Source organism: Caretta caretta, chromosome 1 (assembly GCF_965140235.1).
Source record: "Caretta caretta isolate rCarCar2 chromosome 1, rCarCar1.hap1, whole genome shotgun sequence".
Lineage (NCBI taxonomy): Eukaryota > Metazoa > Chordata > Testudines > Cheloniidae > Caretta > Caretta caretta.
This window is the reverse complement of record NC_134206.1, coordinates 131,721,619-131,741,513: the sequence shown is the minus strand read 5'-3', so window position 1 is coordinate 131,741,513 and position 19,895 is coordinate 131,721,619. Positions and strand designations below refer to the sequence as shown.

The following is a 19,895-nucleotide window of genomic DNA, read 5'->3' as shown; positions in this document are numbered from 1 at the left end:
ATTACAGAAACAACCGCCCCCCACCCCAAGAAGAGTAACCCTAATAAATGAGCATACCCCAAAGTAACGGGAAAATCTGGTAACACTTTCCCTGACATTCTCCCCACTTCCCCTTATACCCAGCCTGAGGTTGGAAGTGGCCAGCACAGGAAGCAGCCGAGTCCCCCTGCACTGCTTACACAGTGCAAAGTGGTCTTAGCAGGCTTGGGAGAATCAGCCCTTTTCCTTAAAAGGTTGAGGATCTTTGATAGACAGCAAAACATTTCATAAAGCTGAAAACTTTTGTCCTTATTTATTACGTTATTTATATTATAATAGATGAATTCATTGGTCCATCAATCCTAGGCCAGTATCCCCCCTCTGGCAATGCCCAGTACCTACTGCTTCGGAGGGAAGTAAAAATACCCCCACACTATGTGCAGCTGGGTGTGCAATGTTGTACAGAGGGAACGATTTCCATCCTGACCCTGAGAGTCACAGAGTTTGCACACTGAAGCATCAGATTCCATTCCCCGATCCAGAGTTTGCACAATTGCAAATGTTATTCTCAGTTATAAAATTATACAGCCCTTCTTAAAATTCAGCCAGTGAGCCAAATTCTTGCTAACTATCCAGAAAACTGGGTTAGATCTTTTTAATTCTGTCAGATGAAACTGAAAGGCACATGGTCTCTCAAAACTGTCTTCTGCCATGCTGCATACATGAATAAAAACATCTGCAGATTACACCCATGTGATCAGATGCCATAAAGACATGGTATGAAGGATCATCCTTTTATCCTTCATAATCTCCTCCCCTTGCCGCTCAGATAAAGCTTTGAGTTCTGAAGCTTTTGAATGAGACAACATAATCCTGCTGGACTCCCACTGTACAGGCAATGTGACACAACAAGACAGTGGAAGTAAAATAGAATATAATTTAAGGCCCTAAATTGCCATTGCACTCATTTTTCTATATGGGGCTCAAACAGCATGTTGCAATCTGGTTGTTGCTAAATGCACATCAAATGTAGGTGCTGTTCTACATTTAAACAAATATCCTGTTTAAAAAGCAATTAAGGGCCTATAATAGAACTTGGTTTTCATTTGCATGTGTTTCATCCAGATGACATGAAAGATAAAAACTCACTTTTACTGATTTATTTTATAAGAACATTATAGAATTTAGAAGGAAAATGATATATAATCAGGAAATCCATGATGTATATGCTTAATGTCCTCAGTTAAGAGCATAAAACCCAAGGTCGTTGGGTTTTTTGAGCAGCTTATTCAAGGATTTCACTGGCTGGTAGCACATTTATTTTCAAGTTAAGAACCGCCATTTCCATTAAGCTTAAGGGGATACACATAAGTTATAGCATCAGCCATAAACTTTGCAGTATTTTTCCACATGAGAATTAATTTCATAGTTCACTGAGAATCCCTGTTTGCCCCAATGATGGTATTGAAAGTGAATATTTGATATTAAAACTTTAAGAGCTTAAACACTCAGAAATATGCTTTGCCAAAAGCATTGGAACCAGCTTTTGTGTGTACTGTAGTTATGAGGTTTGTATAGTTCACCTATATACAAGTAAGACTGTCAACTAGGAGCACTGTGAATTTCAGTACCAGTGATGCCCATGTTCCGGCAGCTTGTTTATCCATCAGATGCCTCAAAGATTATGAAGCAAGCTTCGTATGGTCTGTACTAGTTATTGCACTTACAGGTTTGTTGTTTTTCTTAATGGCAATATCAACTTACTTTAGCACATGGCTCAGTGATAGAGAGGCCAAGAACTAGACTGGTATGAGTTAGCCAGGTGTCTCTATTTGATTAAAACAGTCTTTGGTTTCTGTGGACTACTGGGTACAACAGGAGCTGAACAGGTTTCATTGGGGTCCCTCAAATAGTGGGCAGCAAGTGAGTATATTGATATACTGTATTTGTAGATGCTGGAAACACATCATTGTTTACTGCTACCAGAAAAAGTGTTAGAGCCTGATCTTGCTGCCACTGAAGTCATGGCAAAATTCCCATATGCTTTTTTAGGGGCTTATCTGCATTACAGAGGTGCAATTTCTAAACACACTCATGTGTTGCACACACACATTGGTCTGCGTAGACCCTGCTGGTGCACTTTAATGTAATGGTATTTAAAACAGATTATGTTAAAGTGCACTAGAGAACCTTTAGTGCGCACCAGCAGGGCCTGCACAGCCCGATCAATGTCCGGCACATTAGTGTGATTTAGAAATCACATACCAATAGAGTGCCTTCCTCCAGCACGTTGACAAGGCCAAAATCTAAATCTTCAACTCACTGTAATTCCTTTGTCTTGGTGATCTCTGTAAAGCATCTAGTACAGATGGGGGCAAACTGGCCCACGAGACCGTCCTGCCTGGCCCTTGAGCTCCCGGCCGGGGAGGCTAGATCCCCGGCCCCTCCCCCGCTATCCTCCCTCTCCCCAGCCTCGGCTTGCTGTGCCACCAGTGCCCCAGGCAGCGGGCTGCGAGCTCCTGCTGGGCAGTGCGGCAGCATGGCTGGCTGCGGTCAGGCTGCATGGCTGCCGTCCTGGTGCTCTGAGCGGCATGGTAAGGGGGTGAGGAGAGGGAGGGTTGGATAAGGGGCAGAGGGTTCCTGGGGCCAGTCAGGGGACAGGAACAGGGGGCAGTTGGATAGGTGTGGGAGTCCCGGGGGTCAGTTAGGGGTGGGGGTGTGGATAGGGGTCGGGGTCGGGGCAGTCAGGGGACAGGGAGCAGGGAGGGTTGGATAGGGGGTGGATCCCGGGGGAGGGGACGGTCAGGGGACAAGGAGCGGGGGGGGATGTTGGATGAGTTGGGGGTTCTGAGGGGAGCAGTCAGGGGGGGAAAGTGGAAGGGGGTGAATAGGGGGTGGGGACCAGGCTGTTTGGAGAGGCACAACCTTCCCTACCCAGCCCTCCATACAGTTTCAGAACCCCCATGTGGCCCTCAGGCCAAAAAGTTTGCCCACCCCGATCTAGTACAATGTTGGTGCTAAATAAATAATATTTAGTGATGGTCTTTCTGACATAATGTAAACCTATAAGGAACATAGCAGGAACAAAAATTACCTGTGAATTAACAGCAGTGGTTGGACTGAACTACTAATCTTTCCTTTCATTCACATGCATGCATGTGTGTGCACAACAGACATGCATACTTTTAAAAGAACTCATTTACAAAGGGCAAGTCTTTCCAAGGGCCTGGTATTTCAATCATTATCCATGACAAATACTTTGAGCTGGCATGGAAAAAAAAAATCCATTCCTCATTTACAGAAGTCCCAGACTGCAGGTCTCCTGTGTGCTTTTAAATGAACTGGTGAGTGAAAAATTAAAGAAAGCAATACGTAACTGCTTGCACGTGCCATGCTTATGGTTCAGCGACAGAACACTGGGATGTAATGGTGCACAGCTCTGCAGGAACTTTCATGTGTATTCACAGCATTTTAGGAATACCAGTAGATCCCTAAGGAAGTGCAAAGTTGTTAGATGGCAAAAACTTGTTTGCGACCAGTAGTCTTAATGTTTGTTATGAGAGATAGGAGTTCCATTGGGGATTTGGCAGGGATGCTTACAGGGATCCTTTGTTCAGTTTGTTCATATTGTTTCCCAGAAAACTAGGCTACTGGTGAAGTGGGGCACCATCAGTTTCCCACTCCCAGGTCACATGCTGCCTGAAGCACTTAGTGACTTCTCATCTGCTAAGACAATAATTAAGAGATGACTGAACATATCTGGCTGAGGAAAATACAGAATCAAATGTTCTGATTATCTCTGACATGAGTTCAATATTCATCTTATATCAGCTTATGTTTTCTTTCATGCCAGTCTGACCTGGAAAATAGTAGAAATTATTTCTGCTATTTTCCACACTTAAATATTTTTGAGGTAAGACTGATTTTTTCTTTTTCCTTTTCTTTTGCTTTTATTTTTATATCTATATTCTTTTGAATGTCATAGCATGGGGGTTTTTTTAATTATTCGGTTCATCTTCTGATGAAACAGACATGACATAACACTGAAGTCTTTCATCAGCATTTGAATCATGGAACTATTATTAAGACTCCTTATCAAGCTCCAATTTGGGGAACCAAAGCTCACACTTAGTAATAAGTATTCTTTACTTCCTGTCTTAAATTAGTGCACAGTATTGCTGTTCCTGTTAGATAGTTGCCATTTTTGAGATGGTTGCACTGCCATAGTGAGTGAAAAGATTGTTTATAATCCTTCTGGAAGTCCAGAAGATAAGGAGATGGTGGTACAGGAATGGCTCAGTGTGCTTCTGTGCCCAAAGGGGAGACCCACATGGAGTTGTAGGGTTAGAGCTGTTTTCTTTTAAAGCTGTAGAAATCTAATGTGTGACACAGATAACTTTGTTTTAAAAGTGCCAGAAGAGTCATCATACACCAAAAGCTCTTCTCAGTCTTCCCACATCTCATTTAGAGACTAATTCTGCATTAGGGATAGTGAAGAGGACTTGATGTAGGGTATTTATTTTTGCATGTGGGGCCTGATTCACCATTACTCTGTACCTTGTGTAGTCACATACACCAGTGCAAAGTGAGTGCTAAGTGGATTCAGGCCAACACAAGGTACAGGACAAGAGTGCATCAGGCATTTAATGTCTTGAGATATTAAGGGGATAGGAGCATTAAAAATGTCTAAGAAATATAGATAGATGACAGGCTTCAGAACTGTGCTCAGATAATCAAAGGATAGTCTAAGTATCAAGAGTAGAGGGAGAGGAAACTATTTAAGTATTTTAATACAGTCTGTGCATTTAACAAGTTCCACCTTCTCCCAAATCTGAGCATTATCCTTGCTTGTAAAATTAAAGTTATTAAAAGGGAGAAAAAAGCTATTGTGCATGATGGTGCATCATGAAACCCATTCTTATCTCAAAGGAGAGAAAAAATGCTGATTTTGTAGCCAAACATTTGAAATTTAGGGAAAACCTTTACAAGGGAAACTATTCAGAATGTAATGTTTTTCTTACTGGACAGATTGGTTTATATTTTGAAGAGAATAAATAAACCAAAAACATGCAGACATGCAGGCCCTTGGCTGGATGAATCTCTTGGGGTTAGATTTCCTGGCAATGCACTTGGCATTGGCTCTTTCTTTCCTTCTTCCTCCATACTCTTAAATTTCTGTTTAATCTCTCTTTCTTTAATTACAGACTGCTTTCTCAAGATCTGTGTCATTTTTACTGCTGTCTTTCAAAATGGAGGAATCTTGGTCCTGCAGAATAGGACATAGAGACCTGGGTCCTGTCATAACCTCTTCCACTGACATTGGGCAAGTTACTAACCTCTCTGTTCCTTCTTTTCTGTATCTGTAACATAGGGATGATACTTACCTATCCTTTCCCCTCTTGCTCTTAAAACCAAAACTCCATCAACCTGGTGGCTGTTCTTTGTTTTGTTGAAAACCATCTTTTGTATCCAGACTGATGCTAATGTAGTAACTTACAATATTTCATTGTTATTTCCAGGATGGTAACAGCCATTTAAAAAAAAATCAACAGTTACCACATAAGTAAGCAAATGAACTGAAGGACTGAAGTCATTTATTCTAAGTATGAGTATAAGTGTATCTGAGACTACTCCATGCTGACGGTTGGCAAATGATGACTTTTTAATGGAGACTAGTGCACTACTAATTTTGTAACTGTCATGCAGTGGACAGATTAAACCGGAGATTCTGATGTTCTGTCACATGATGTGGTATGCTACTGTTAGTCATGTTTGGCAATCAAAGCAGGGAAAACAAAGACTGAATGGACAAAGATTGAATTGTCCTTTCACCTTATGGGCTGCTCTACATGACAAAATGTTACCATGTTTGGACACAGCTGTAAATAACTGATTTAGTTGATGTGACAACATGACTTTGAGGTCAGCATAGACCAGGGCACATCATGTTCAGCATCATCTCAGTCAACTGTGATTAAATGCTGAGGGCCTCACATTTTAATCATGTCTAGTTGACATGAAACTAAGCACAATTTGCCCTGGGCTATGCTGAACTCAAAATCATGGGTTCAGTACTAACTCAGTTAACTTCCATAATCATGTTCAGACATGGTAATATTTTATAGTGGAGACAAACCATTATGGTTTGGCATCTCCAAATGAATAATGAAGCACTCTAATGGGGGTGTGGAAACTTCAAATGCTCTGGCCTGTGGACTTCAGTTTCCAGTGTTGTTAATCTATTATCATCCCCTTTCATAAGAACTACAATTGATTTAAAAATAGAGGGTTTTCCTGTTTTGATTTGTTTTGTTTTTTTTTTAAATAGTATTGAATAAAAGAACTACTATAATCGCTATTTTGTAGCTTTGGATAATTCCCAAAGTAACAGTGGTTTAAGTTTAGCTTTTTAACTAACAGATTGCTGTTCAAAACTGGTGATCTGAGGCACAATCAAATCCACTTGCATCCCTGATATACACAGGGATGTTTACAATCAAAGTATTGACTGTTGCATGGTGGAGTAAACAATGACACCAAGCGGTCAGAAGGGTTCAATGCACATTTATGATCTCTGGATTTCCTCTGAACAAAACTTTCTGTGACTTAAAATATATATATAGATATACATTTTTAACAGTACAGTACTACAAACTTGGCAGGTGAGTTTTCTTTGGGGCAGATGTTGAAACAGGCTTTTGAAATGCAGAGTAACAGGGAGAAGTTTCAACATGTGTTGTGTTGGGAATTAAGTTGGCCAGTTTCATCAAGAATAACTACAGCTCTAAGTCCACATGAATAAATAGTTCATTAAAAATTAGTTCCAAGAGTGTTAGAGCATGAGTCATGCTGGATCAGTACAGCATGGTCAGATGATAGGTATTTTTCTTGTTTTCAAAGGTATCTTGAATGCTGATGGCTTTCTTGCTTGACATTTTAATCTGCCCCCCCACCCCCAAAGAAGAAAAGTGAAGCCTCTGTAGAGGATAGAAAATAGATGAACAATGAAGTCTCCAGTATAAGGAGAAATAGGTTATCCAAACCTGACTGAAATCAAGACAAAAGCCATGGGGTTCGATCTAATGAGTAGTTAGAAAATGTAGGTATTGATCTTGTCATCTGGATCTAACTTGGTGTTATGACACTAATGTGTTTACTTCCTGTGGCTTTCCAAGCACATCCTCAGGTACTGAGAACTCTCATGGCAAAGCTGGCATGTTAGTCCTGTCATCTCCTCCTGCCATGTGATCACGTTGCAGACATTTTTATTGATAATGAAATACTGAAATTATTGGAATAAAATGATAGCCAATAAAAAGTTGTTGCATTCTTAGTGTTTTATTCTATCCTTTCACTGCTGGATCATTTAGCAATTGTCTTGCCTCACCTAATTAATGATCTACTAGGCCCCAACAGATTTCACAGATCAAAGTACTGATATTTTGATGTTATTGTTAGCAGTCATTTTTTATGTGTGGAACTTGTATGAAGATATGTTGAAGTGAATCAGTCATTGAAGATCTGAAAAATGGAGAAGAATGAAATCAGAGCAGTGATCAAGTACCTCCATAACAATGAAATCTCTTTAATATACTATTGTAATCCAGGCTTCATATCTGAGGTACAGGTTACACCAGCAGAATATGCTAATCTTTGGACTTGTCTACACTCAAAATTCTACAGTGGCTATAACACTTCACTTTAGACACCATCTTCATTGATGGGAGGAGTTCTCCCATCAATGTAGGTAATCCACCTCCCTGTGAGTTGGTATCTAGATTGATGGAAGAATTCTTCTGTTGACCTGGAGCTGTCTACAGAGCGACTTAGGGATGTGGATTTTTCATACCCCTAAAAGACATAGTTAAACCGACATAATTCTCTAGTGTAGACCAGGCCTTAGTCAACATAAGGTAGTTAGCTGCAGTACTCTCGCAGGCTCTGATCACTTGTAACAATTTAGTGTGAATTCTCTCAGCTGCCCCTTCCCAATGGCATATCGATAAGAATGTTCACCTTTAGTAGCAGCCTTAGCTGTCTAATCCAGTCAACAGTGTATAAAAACTTTCAGCAAACTAACAAAACGTTAAAAGAAAAGGAGGACTTGTGGCACCTTAGAGACTAACGAATTTATTTGAGCATAAGCTTTAGTGAGCTACAGCTCACTTCATCGGATGCATTCAGTGGAAAATAGAGTGGGGAGATTTATATACACAGAGAACATGAAACAATGGGTGTTACCATACACACTGTAACGAGAGTGATCAGGTAAGGTGAGCTATTACCAGCAGGAGAGCCGGGGGGGGGGGGGGGGGAGAGGAGCCTTTTGTAGCGATAATCAAGGTGTGCCATTTCCAGCAGTTGATCTGTATGTCTCTCCATTAGATTTCATGCTAATTTATCCAACAAAGAGTTGCTAGTTTTTCATGACCACTGTTTAAACCAGGGTCTGGGCCCTAACCCTTATATTCATAATAAGACCTAATCTAATTACGTGGTTTTTACCTCTTATTCTTATGAGTGTCTGTAAGCATATTGTTTATGGAAGATCAGACTCCACCAGACTCTAAGGTTTCAAACTAATACTTTTCAGAATAACAGCCGTGTTAGTCTGTATTCGCAAAAAGAAAAGGAGGACTTGTGGCACCTTAGAGACTAACCAATTTATCTGAGCATAAGCTTTTGTTGTGCCTGCATCTCTCTTTCACTACTAGCTCCCAGGGTTATTTGTTCTAGGGCTAGACCTTTCTAATTCTTCCAGCTAAAGTTAAAAGAAAACTGTAGGGAAAAGTCCTGGTCCAAAAGAAGTCAATGGGACTTCTCCCATTGACCTTCAGGAGGCCAGGATTTCACCCTTATAGCTTATTTATCACTTACAATGATTTTCCATACCATATAGCAACTTGTTCTACTGCAGCCATTTCCCTTGCAGTGAAAATGAGGCAAACAAGTCCCTGAATTTGTATGTCATGGCCTTAGTTTGCCTCTGCTGTTTCTATTGTCTAGTTTTCCAAATTGGACGTGAAATGCTCATGACAGTAAAGACTGGGGAATTCCAAATCTTCAGATTCATTAAACCCTCTATCTCCCACAGGGGTACATGGGGCAGGCTTTTAACATAAAATGCAAGTTAAACCAAACTGTCAGCTCTGTTCAATAAAAAGTGGGGAGAATGGGAAGAACCTACCCCAGAAACTGTAATGGTGACAGCAGCTGTCTCTTCATGTGGTACTCATAAGATGCTGTACAGATCGCTTCTGAAAGAATAGCACTTAGGAACAAGTCGTCTGTAAAAGAGCCTTTATTTCCCTCCAGAATTTGCTTTAGGGACCTGTGAAACGTACTGCAGCCAGAGCTGTCACCCCCGCTTACCTTCCTCAGCTGGCAGAGAGAGAGCTGTTGAGAGCTTCATTTTTTGTGTAGGGGTCCTCCTCTGAGATCAAGAAGAGTGCTGATTTAATTAAGGTAAATGTTTTGGGATATGTTTTGAGCAAAGGCATTGCACTTTGGGGTTCTAAAGGCCTCAGGATGGTATCTTTGAGCACACAACTCAGGCTGCACTGATTTTAATAGTTGTGGATGATCAGCACATCTGAGAGAATCGTAAGAGTATCAGGGCTCATCTCTCAAAAACTGCACCATGCAAAATTAGTGATCACTTATGAAAATGTGGGCCTTAGCCTGTCTGCCTCATCGTCAGATCTATAAAATGAAGATAAAGATGATTACCATGTTGTAGGGATGCTATGAAGATTATTTGGCTAATATTTTTATAGCATTGTCAAGGTTCCTTCCCCACTCTGAACTCTAGGGTACAGATGTGGGGACCTGCATGAAAACCTCCTAAGCTTACTTTTACCAGCTTAGGTTAAAACTTCCCCAAGGTATAAACTATTTTACCTTTTGCCCTTGGACCTTATCACTGCCACCACCAAACATCTAACCCGTACATTACTGGGAAAGAGTCCATTTGGAAACATCTTTCCCCCCAAAATCCTCCCAACTCTTACACCCGCTTTCCTGGAGAAGGCTTAATAAAAATCCTCACCGATTTGCACAGGTGAACACAGACCCAAACCCTTGGATCTTAAGAACAATGGACAAGCAATTAGATTCTTAAAAGAAGAATTTTAATAGAAGAAAAAGGAAAAAGGATCACCTCTGTATAATCAGGATGGTAAATACTTTACAGGGTAATTAGATTCAAAACATAGAGAATCCCTCTAGGCAAAACCTTAAGTTACAAAAAGACACAAAAACAGGAATCTACATTCCATTCAGCACAGCTTATTTTCTCAGCCATTTAAAGGAATCAGAATCTAACACATACCTAGCTAGATCACTTACTAAGTTCTAAGACTCCATTCCTGTTCTGTCCCCGGCAAAAGCATCACACAGACAGAGAGAACCTTTGTTTCTCCCCCCTCCAGCTTTGAAAGTATCTTGTCTCCTCATAGGTCATTTTGGTCAGGTACCGGCGAGTTTATCCTAGCTTCTTAACCCCTTACAAGTGAAAGGGTTTTTCCTCTGGCCAGGAGGGATTTTAAAGGTGTTTACTCTTCCCTTTATATTAGTGACAAGCATATTTTGCAACTTAAGCACTTGATCATAAGTGCTAAGTATTATCAGTACTTTTAATAACTTCCTAATTTATTATCCTGAAGCGCATGGCAGAGGTAATCAGGAGGATCCTGGGGCAAAAATTATCTCCAACATTTATTTTTATTGTTCAGTAGAGGACCTGTTCTCTTGTCCTGGTAAGAATTTCACATAAGTATTTACTGCAGTGTTGCCTTTGAAAATGGAGGGTGGGATTTTCAAGAGTGCTCTGTGTGGCCTAACCTAGCTCCCACTGAAGTCATTGGAAGTGTTACCACTGACTTCATTGAGAGCAGATTTAAATAATTGCTGAGCACTTTTGAAAATCCTGTTCTAGACAGTTTCAAGAAGAACTTCTGGGAAATGACAGTTTGTCTTACAAATATCTGTGATATATGACTTATGAGAAGTAATCCGAGCTCTACCCCCTATAATACTTGTTTTTGTTGTAAGAGTAAAAGACAGTAGCACCAGATTTACTTTGTAAAGGGCAGAGTTGGTTTGGGGGGTGCCTGCACAGTGTGCTGTGGATTTCTTTCTCATCTAAGAATGAGTGCAATAACTACTAAGTAGAAGGTTTTGAGATGTTACTCATTCACATCCATTGCTAATTTGAGATGGATCACAAACAGAAAGTTCACATTCAATCTGAACTTCATTAAAGGGTAGGAGCTGTTTACATTCAGGATCTTGGTTCAGTAGGAGACCACTGCTATGTTTGGATCCTTATCTAAATGTCTTCAAAGTTCATGGGTTTTGAGAGCTAGGGTTTTGGTCTGTGCTCATCAGTGTTCCCTATTCATGTTTAGTTTCCATATTGAGCTATACATATTCTTAAATATGGCAGTATTTACTGTCCACATGGATCTTGCATCTTAATTTTGCCCTGTGTTTTACTTTTTCCTAAATCAAGCTACCTTAGACATTAAATGATCCTTGACAAATCATATAACATCTGCACAGCTAGAGAATATACAATCATAGGGGTTGGACAGTTAGCTCACGGAGTCCATCTTATAGCAAGTACAGGATATAGTCCCTTAATGGTGCAAGTATCAAATATTTAACTGATGGTATACCTGATCTTAGGCACAAAAAAGTGAATATAGCAGCTTGAAACTTCACTCAGCTTCACCACTGTTGACCATTCTCAGTTCATAGTAAGAGCCCCCAACAATGTAAACAGAAAAATTTAGATATATGGAAAATTTAACAAATTCTACTAAGACACTCAGGAGAGGGCATATTTAAATGGCAGAATGATGTTAGCAAAGCAATGTAAAGTACAACCCCAAAACAGTGGGATATATACTTCCCCTAACCCCCATTCCCAGCTAACTCCAATGTTATTGCATGTGTGTAATTGAGGGCAGAAGTAACTAATCTGTGGAACTCATTGCCATGGAATGTTGTGATGGCAAAAAGTATAACTGGGTTAAAAAAAAAAAAGAACTGGATACGTTCATGGAGAATAGGTCCATCAACGGGTAGTAGCCAGAATGGTTAGGGATGCATACCTGTGCTTGAGGAGATCCTAAGCCTCTGACTGCCAGAAGCCAGGAGTGGAAATGGTGGATCATTCCATAATTGCCCTGTTCTGTACACACATCCTGAAGTTCTGGTCCAGACCACTGTCAGAGACAGGATACTAGGCAAGATGGACCATAGTCTGACCCAGTAAGGCCATTCTCATGTTCTAATTAGGCTAAGTGTCTTTTAATAGCATTTCCCAAATGAAATATGCTATAAAATAAAGTTTTTTCTGCTATATCCTCTTTTAGTACTCAATAATGATACTTTAGAGATGTCATATAGGGCTTCCTTAGTTGATTTCTTTAATCTTATCACTAAGCTACGGCTTTTTACCTGCTGCCCCAGGCCCTCTCCTACTCACTCCACACACACACTGGACTTGGTGCCAAAACCTATAGTTCTAGTTTTGAATCAGATGCAAAACCAAGAGGGGTTTATTTCTGGATCCATTGTAGATGCTCCCCAAGAGAACGGCAATCTCACTAGGATCGCTGAAATTGTGACTTTTCCACCAATCAACCTAGCAGAAATCTCACAGTAAGAGCTAAGCTCATGTTTATTTCTGACAGCTGGGGTTAAACTTTTGTGTGAATTTCTTGCTGTGGAATCTTCGCCTCGGTTGAGTCTTGATCTGGAGCATTACAACCTAGCATAATCCTAATCTACATCGGGATCTGAACACTGCTTCCTTGGCCCATCGCTAAACAAAAGTGAATTTTCTGATTCATAGATACTAAAGTCAGAAGGGACCATTATGATCATCTAGTCTGACCTCCTGCACAACACAGGCCACAGAATTTCACCCACCTACTCCTGCGAAAAACCGATGGCTAAATATAAGCATTAAAGAGTAAGACAGACCTAAAATTTTACAAAAATAGCTACAAAATAAGTGTATTCAAAATGCCTACTGTATAGTACAGAAAGGGTCTCTTCATCTTGTCCTACAAACAAATCTTATTTGTGTCCCTGGAGTTACATGCACAAGGAGAAACTAGGCTCCATTTGTTTTGTTTTTGTATCATGGAGAAAAATTGCACTCAGATCCCTTGCCTTCATAACTCCGCAGCATTTATTGGTGTTTCCTTCATGTGTGTGGGGATTGTTTGCCATAGTTCTTGCAGAATTGCTGTGATTGCTACATAACGCACATTTATAAATGTTTTCAGGAAAATAAAATCCTGGATTTTGTTTTGAATAAATATTTCATTAAACACCATAATTATGTCAGCCAGCATTAAATTGTCCCAAGAAGTAAAAGCCCTGTTTCTTTAATCTGTCTTTTTTTTTTAAATGAACATAAATTTGAGCTGCAACAGGCTGGAAAATAATGCTGCATGGTGAGCAAAAACTGTCTACATAAACCAAAAAAGCCTCCACGGTGAAGTCAATGGAGAAATCTTTAAGGAAAACAAATAAAAGTATTTTAAAATGCTGGTTTTGGTCTCAGCTCACAAAGTTTCTTTCTTTATAAGTGCTTATACTTTTGCGGGGGAAACACCTCATCCCCCACCATTCATTAGATCGCTATCAATCAGCATAGTGAAGGGACCATTAGCATTCCCATTCTAGTGAACACATTTACGTTTTTACAGATGTAAACCTTAGGCCAAAACAGCAGCAACAAATTTGTCATTGGACTTATGGGCTCAGTTCAGGCCACATTAACTTCTTTGGCAGCTCATGGGCTGTTTGGGAGGCTGCATCCTATGCTGAGAGGGAACACGGACACGCAGTTTCATTGTTGATATTGCCTAAGTTGTTCCCTTTGCAAACAGTGGCAAGATGTCTGAGGTCTGGGATGGACTGTCCGGTCAGAGAGAGAGAGAGAAACCCAAACTGAAAATCTGACTTTTTAAAATCTGAAAATAGATGTTTTCATATAATTCCATTTTGCAAAAAGTTTTTTGTTCCAATGAAGAATTAAACCAAATTTCAAAACATTGAAAATTGTTGCAAAGTGGAATTGTTGGTCTTCCATCACCTCTAATCAAAATATTTGTTTAGACCTTATCAAAATATTTCTATTCAACTTTATCTTTTAGATACAATATAACAGTATAATGTAAAAATTGAAAGTTTTCAAATGAAATGTTAAAGTCTCAGAATTTCTCCTTGGATGGAATTCTATTTTTCCCCAGTTCTGCCTCCAAAGTTTTGGGAAGGCTGAAATCTGGAGTTTTGTTTCATGCCCAACACTAGACTTCATCCAGCTCTCCCAGATCCCATTTTAAAGTAAGAGTTGATAGAATAGCCATCTTTCTTTCCATAGTGAGATTACTTCAACCAACTGGTACACTGGAAAGTGGAAGACTGAGCCCAGGAGAAGGAGCTGCAGGTGATGAGAGGGGAAAATCACTTAGAGGTTGCTCCACAATTCCTACCTGTGCCATGTTTATACATTAATATTTAGTGGATATAGTGCATGATTAATTGTTACAGTGTCTTACATCCTATATTTATCGAAAGCAGAGGAAGCAGCAGCTCTGGTTTCCCTGATTCCCTGAGCCCAAACCTGGAGAGACCACCTCTACAGATGAGAGGATAACTTAATTGGCTTGACCCATTCAATGATTGGCCATTTAAGTTAGAAAAGTCAATAAGAGCATCAATTAATGCCAGCTTTGGTGGTGGGTTTGGGATATGTCCTGTGTCTGTGTGGAAATTGATTGAGTCCATGAACTAATTTCTCAAAGGCCACTAAACGGAAATCCAAAGGTACCTATTTTTCATGACTACTGACTTGAGCAGGATTAGAACTGGCAACCTAGACTAGAGAGGCTGTAAGTCCCATTGTTAAGCTTGATGGCTTGCCAAGATGTCTCAGAATCTGTGAAGTCTGGCCTTTTAAGAAAAATTCACAGATCTTCAAAACAAGTCATTGCAGTATTTATCTAATACAGAGTCTGCAAAAGTGCCGAGTGACAGAAACATGTAAAGTATATTGGCCATCAGAAGAGTGGCCTTTTAAGACCAATTTCTAGATGACTCAGTTATCAAGAAGGTTCATGACTCATCTGATCTGAACTGAAGCACCTGCCATCTGCATGCATTTTGCTGTTTTGAAATAAAAAGAAGGGGGATAGTTAACAAGCCCTTGTGTATGATGGTTTAAAGCTATTTTGATCAATATAGAATGTAAATGATGAACCGTTTCAAGCTGATTTGTCACCTCTTGGCCTAAGGCAAACAGCATTAAGAGTTCAGGAGCTTTTCCAAGGGGATTTAGAAAGGCTCATTTCCCGTGGTTCTATTCCTGGGGTGAAATCCATGCTCATTTAAATCGGTTGGAGCTTTGGTGCTGACAATGGTGCCAGGATTTCACCCCTAGTGAACAGCTCTCTGAAAGTGTAGTTTCATTTTAACTCCCATGGAATTCTTGGTGCCTGTTTCTCTTCAGAGAAATGAAAACTTCAGACACTGAGTTCTTACTGAAAGAACATCTGTTCATATTAACATTAGATAGACAGCAATAGCTATTGGGATGTGGGGTCTTACAGATCTAGCCAGTGCAATTTTAAACCAAACACAGCTGGAGAAAAGTAAAAGGATCTCTCATGTGTTGGTAATGCTATCATTTCACAGTTGACGTATCTAAGCCTGTGCTTAGAAAATTTAAGAAAAATGAAACATTTGTCAGCTTCTGGATGTATTCAGAAGGCTGATAGCAGCAGTTTAATCTACATTTTTCCTAAATCCACTTTTGGCCAAAGTTGGTGCCTAACTCAGTGGTGCCACTTAATAATGGGAAAAACTAAAACTGGCTTTGGAGAATCATGTTGAATTAATTGCATATGGTGCCTAATTCCTTTCCTGCTCTGTAACTCTTGCATATATTGTACACTTTAAAAGTATGTTTAATGAATCATACACAAAGATACTTTTAATATTTTAGTAAAAACTGTTTAAAAAAACATTTAAGACACAATATTAAAAAGAAAGGAAAATTCAGTGAGTAAATCTTTGTCTTTCAGGGCAGAGTAATAAATATTGAAGTGCTAGTACTCTAGCCTGTAAACCTGCAAATCTGTCTTTTAATAGCAGACCATAAAGTCATAGTATAATTGGAATAATCACTCCAAGTTTTCCTTAAAAACCTTTGATGCCTTTCTTATTTTAAGAAGTCTCAACAGTTTGGGGGGGGGGATCATCTGAAATTTGGTTAAACAAAACACAGAGTTGTTAGCATATGGGTTTCTCAGTGTAAAATATTGTCACAAAGAAAGACAAAGTATGTCTCTTTTAGTCTGGGATTTATAACTCAGCTATCAGATAACTTTTTAGAGTGGTGATGGCTGCTAATTCTGATCTTTCCCTCTGAAATTTAAATTGCCATTTGCATGGCCCGCCAAACTGCTTATGAGAGTGTTCTGAAATCAAACATTGAAAACGTAGAGAACAACAAATCATACATAAGAGACTCCATCTTCAGATCCACTCAGCAGAGCCTGATGTGGGGAGAAATGGCTTCCCATGACACTGCTCTGAGCCTTGGGCCAGCCTCAAGTCTGCTCTATGGTTAGCGTGACCAGATGTTCCGATTTAATATGTACAGTCCTGATATTTAGGGCTTTTTCTTATACAGACGCCTATTACCCATCCACCCCCATCCCGACTTTTTCACACTTACTATCTGGCCACCCTATCTACATTTCTTTATATTTGATTGCAGTATTCCCTGTTCCTTCCTCTTCCCAGGCCCTCATTATACCAGCTGAGAGTGCTAGTGTACAACAAACTCAAGCTACTCTTTTCACACTGAATGTAGAAGAAGGAGTTGGAGCAATAATCAGCTGCCTTTTTAGGGCAGGTGGAATTGCCCTTTGTACCATTTTGGGGTCAGCAAGGATCTAGTCCCAGCAATAGAAAAGGAGAATCCATCCAGGTAGTATTTACATGCCAAACCAATTGGAGTTTCATTGTTATTTTTCAGAATTCAAATGTATTTATTTCATACCATATGTATGAAAGCACATTTTTCTTTGAAGAATCACCTTTGAAAATTACAAATAACATTTTAAAGAAATCAATAACATGTATTCGTGAAAGTATTGTATTTTCCCCATATTTCAAACTTCGCTGGATTATATTTCACATTTGTAACTAAGAAAAAGCTCTAGGAGAAATAGAATGAGACAAAAAAGTTCTGATCTGATTTAGTGTCAATTTCTCAGTGAATATTAATCCAAATTTGAGAATGGATAGAATGACCTAATCACTTCTCTGTGATTGTAAGAACACTGTAGTATTTGTTTAAATTGGAGATTTCTGAGCCCTGTTTTAACCTGATAGTTGAAACTAGAAACATTGAAAATAATAGTTATTATTGGGAGATGCTCCATTGCGTTAATGCTTTGACAATCCCAGGGACTTGGCACGAGTCAGACTCTCTGGAGACTCAAAAGCCATTATTGGAAAGTGAAGGAGGTCATTTCATCTCTATCTGAAGCATCTGTAGTGAGCTGCTAGCTTTGAAGCACAACACATTCACTTGGCCTAGTATTGTATGAATTTTCCTGTGAGGAAACTTTGTTTGACTCATTTCTGATTACATTCTCTTCCACTCAAATTTAAAATAAAGGGAAAGATGAGAATGAAAAACAACCTAAATAAGAAAAGGGTGCTCTCCAATTCCAGCAAGATGACATGAGCATAGCTAATATTGATTCAAAAGTAACAGTTTTCAGTGTCTGACAGGAATAGAGATTGATTTGAAAATCCTTGGGTCTAATGGCTGTGGAGAATGATTTGTTTGTTGGGACTAAACATAATCCTGTGGGAGTTACAGAACAGATAGGTTTCAGAGTAACAGCCGTGTTAGTCTGTATTCGCAAAAAGAAAAGGAGTACTTGTGGCACCTTAGAGACTAACCAATTTATTTGAGCATAAGCTTTCGTGAGCTACAGCATCCGATGAAGTTAGCTGTAGCTCACGAAAGCTTATGCTCAAATAAATTGGTTAGTCTCTAAGGTGCCACAAGTACTCCTTTTCTTTTTACAGAACAGATAGCAGATCCAAACCAAACAAACTATGAGATGGACACATTGTATTTGTTACTGTGCATAGCAACAAAAATACCTAATTTTCTAACCTGCCCACGTGCAGTTACAGTGCCTATATGCACTAGTTGAGTAACTGTATACTGATATGTCCATTTACAAACCTAGCTGTCCATTTGCATATGTATTTACTTTGTTTGTGAGTGGCAATGGTGCAAATTAGATGTGGCGATTCCTCACACATTTTGAAATGGGCTATTGTGGAAAGAGAATTTAGAAAAAGAAAACCTACTAAATCCACATACTTAAATATTCAATGGTATGAACTGACACTGTGTAATATAGAAGACAATGGTGCCAAACTGAAGTCTAGTTAAATTACTGTTAGAAATTGGGTGAAGACAAGACAAAAATGATTACAAATTTTATCCCCAGGATTTATCTCTGAGTTAATTAATAGATTCATAAATAAAATAATTACAACAATAAGAGGCTAAATCGTGAATTAATTATCTTGTAACATACTTTGGGCCAGATTCCCCTTTGATTTCTCAGCAACACCACTAACATCAGTAGAGCTACTCAAACTTTACACTAATGCAGATAAGACTGTCTTGCCTTCCTGAATACAGACCAAGAAAAACCTACAGTGGTTCAAAATTAAGGGGCAACTAGAGCATTCAAGAAAATCATTTTATCTAGACCTGCCACTTAAAATCAGACACCAAGGTGCATTAGCAGCTTACCTTTCTCAAGATGCTCTCTTTGCTGTTATCCATTTTGGCTAAATTAAATCAGATTAGGTAAAATTAAAGGTTGAAGAAGCTTCGTGGCATGGTACCTGGAGATTGTAATCACATTGTTAAATACAAAGTTCATATTTTATCTGAATTTCATCTTAACTTGCTATAAGGCAGAATGATACAACTCAGATTACAAGCAAAAAGGTAGCAATTCAGTGAATAATTTCAGTTAAAGAAAAACAGCTCTGCTGTGAGAGATAGACATGGCACAAACCTAAAGTCCATTCTTAGTAGTTAAGACAGCAATGCTATGCTGGACAATGAACAACCAGGCATCCTGACTGTCACAGTCTCATTTAGTTGTATGTTTGATAGACACATGACATAATGCAGCAGGCTAAGTGTTTTAGTTTTATATACATGTGAGGACTTATCTATTAGAGTAACAAATTCCTCTCCTCCGCCACCAACAGCACAAGTCACACCAAATTCTTCTCTCATTTAATGCATTAAAGTCAGGTAGATGGGTTATATGGGGGCCTGGAGTAATTGAATAGATGGTGGATTGTACAGTGATGAGGAATAAGACAAGTGTCTTTGTGGATAAGGAATGAAAATGAGAGACTGTTGGCAAATAGGGAAGAGACTGAGGGGACAATTTTAGAAGAATATGAGGTGAAATAGTGAGTACAGAAAATAAGTCTCCCAAGAGATTGGGGATGGGGAATAAGACAGACAGAAATAAGGAGAGAAGAAGAGACTAAGATAAAATGGGGGAGCAAGGTAGTAGATAAATGAGAGAAAACAGTGAAAATGACAAACATGTAAGAGGAGGACATACATCTTAAGTGACGGAATGAAAAAGAAAAAAGGAAGGACAAATTAAAGCAATAACAATATCAAAATGTGGCAAACTCTTATAAACAACAATGTTAATATTGAGGGAAGTTTGATAGTCTGCATATTCAACAAATGCATACCATAAACAGCAAGACAGAACCAGTTAAGTTGGTGAGATCTACAGCTAGAATCAACAAGAAGG

General features: G+C 39.3%; 1 long non-coding RNA gene across 1 annotated transcript; it reads right to left on the bottom strand.

Annotated features, from left to right (window-relative positions):
• Nucleotides 1–7,314: 7,314 nt before the first annotated feature.
• On the bottom strand, nucleotides 7,315–19,036 carry LOC142070322 (uncharacterized). Its single transcript, XR_012666289.1, has 3 exons — nucleotides 18,857–19,036; nucleotides 9,352–9,412; nucleotides 7,315–7,500 (listed from the first exon to the last, which is right to left on the bottom strand). It is a non-coding gene; the product is annotated as an uncharacterized LOC142070322 (long non-coding RNA).
• Nucleotides 19,037–19,895: the final 859 nt, after the last annotated feature.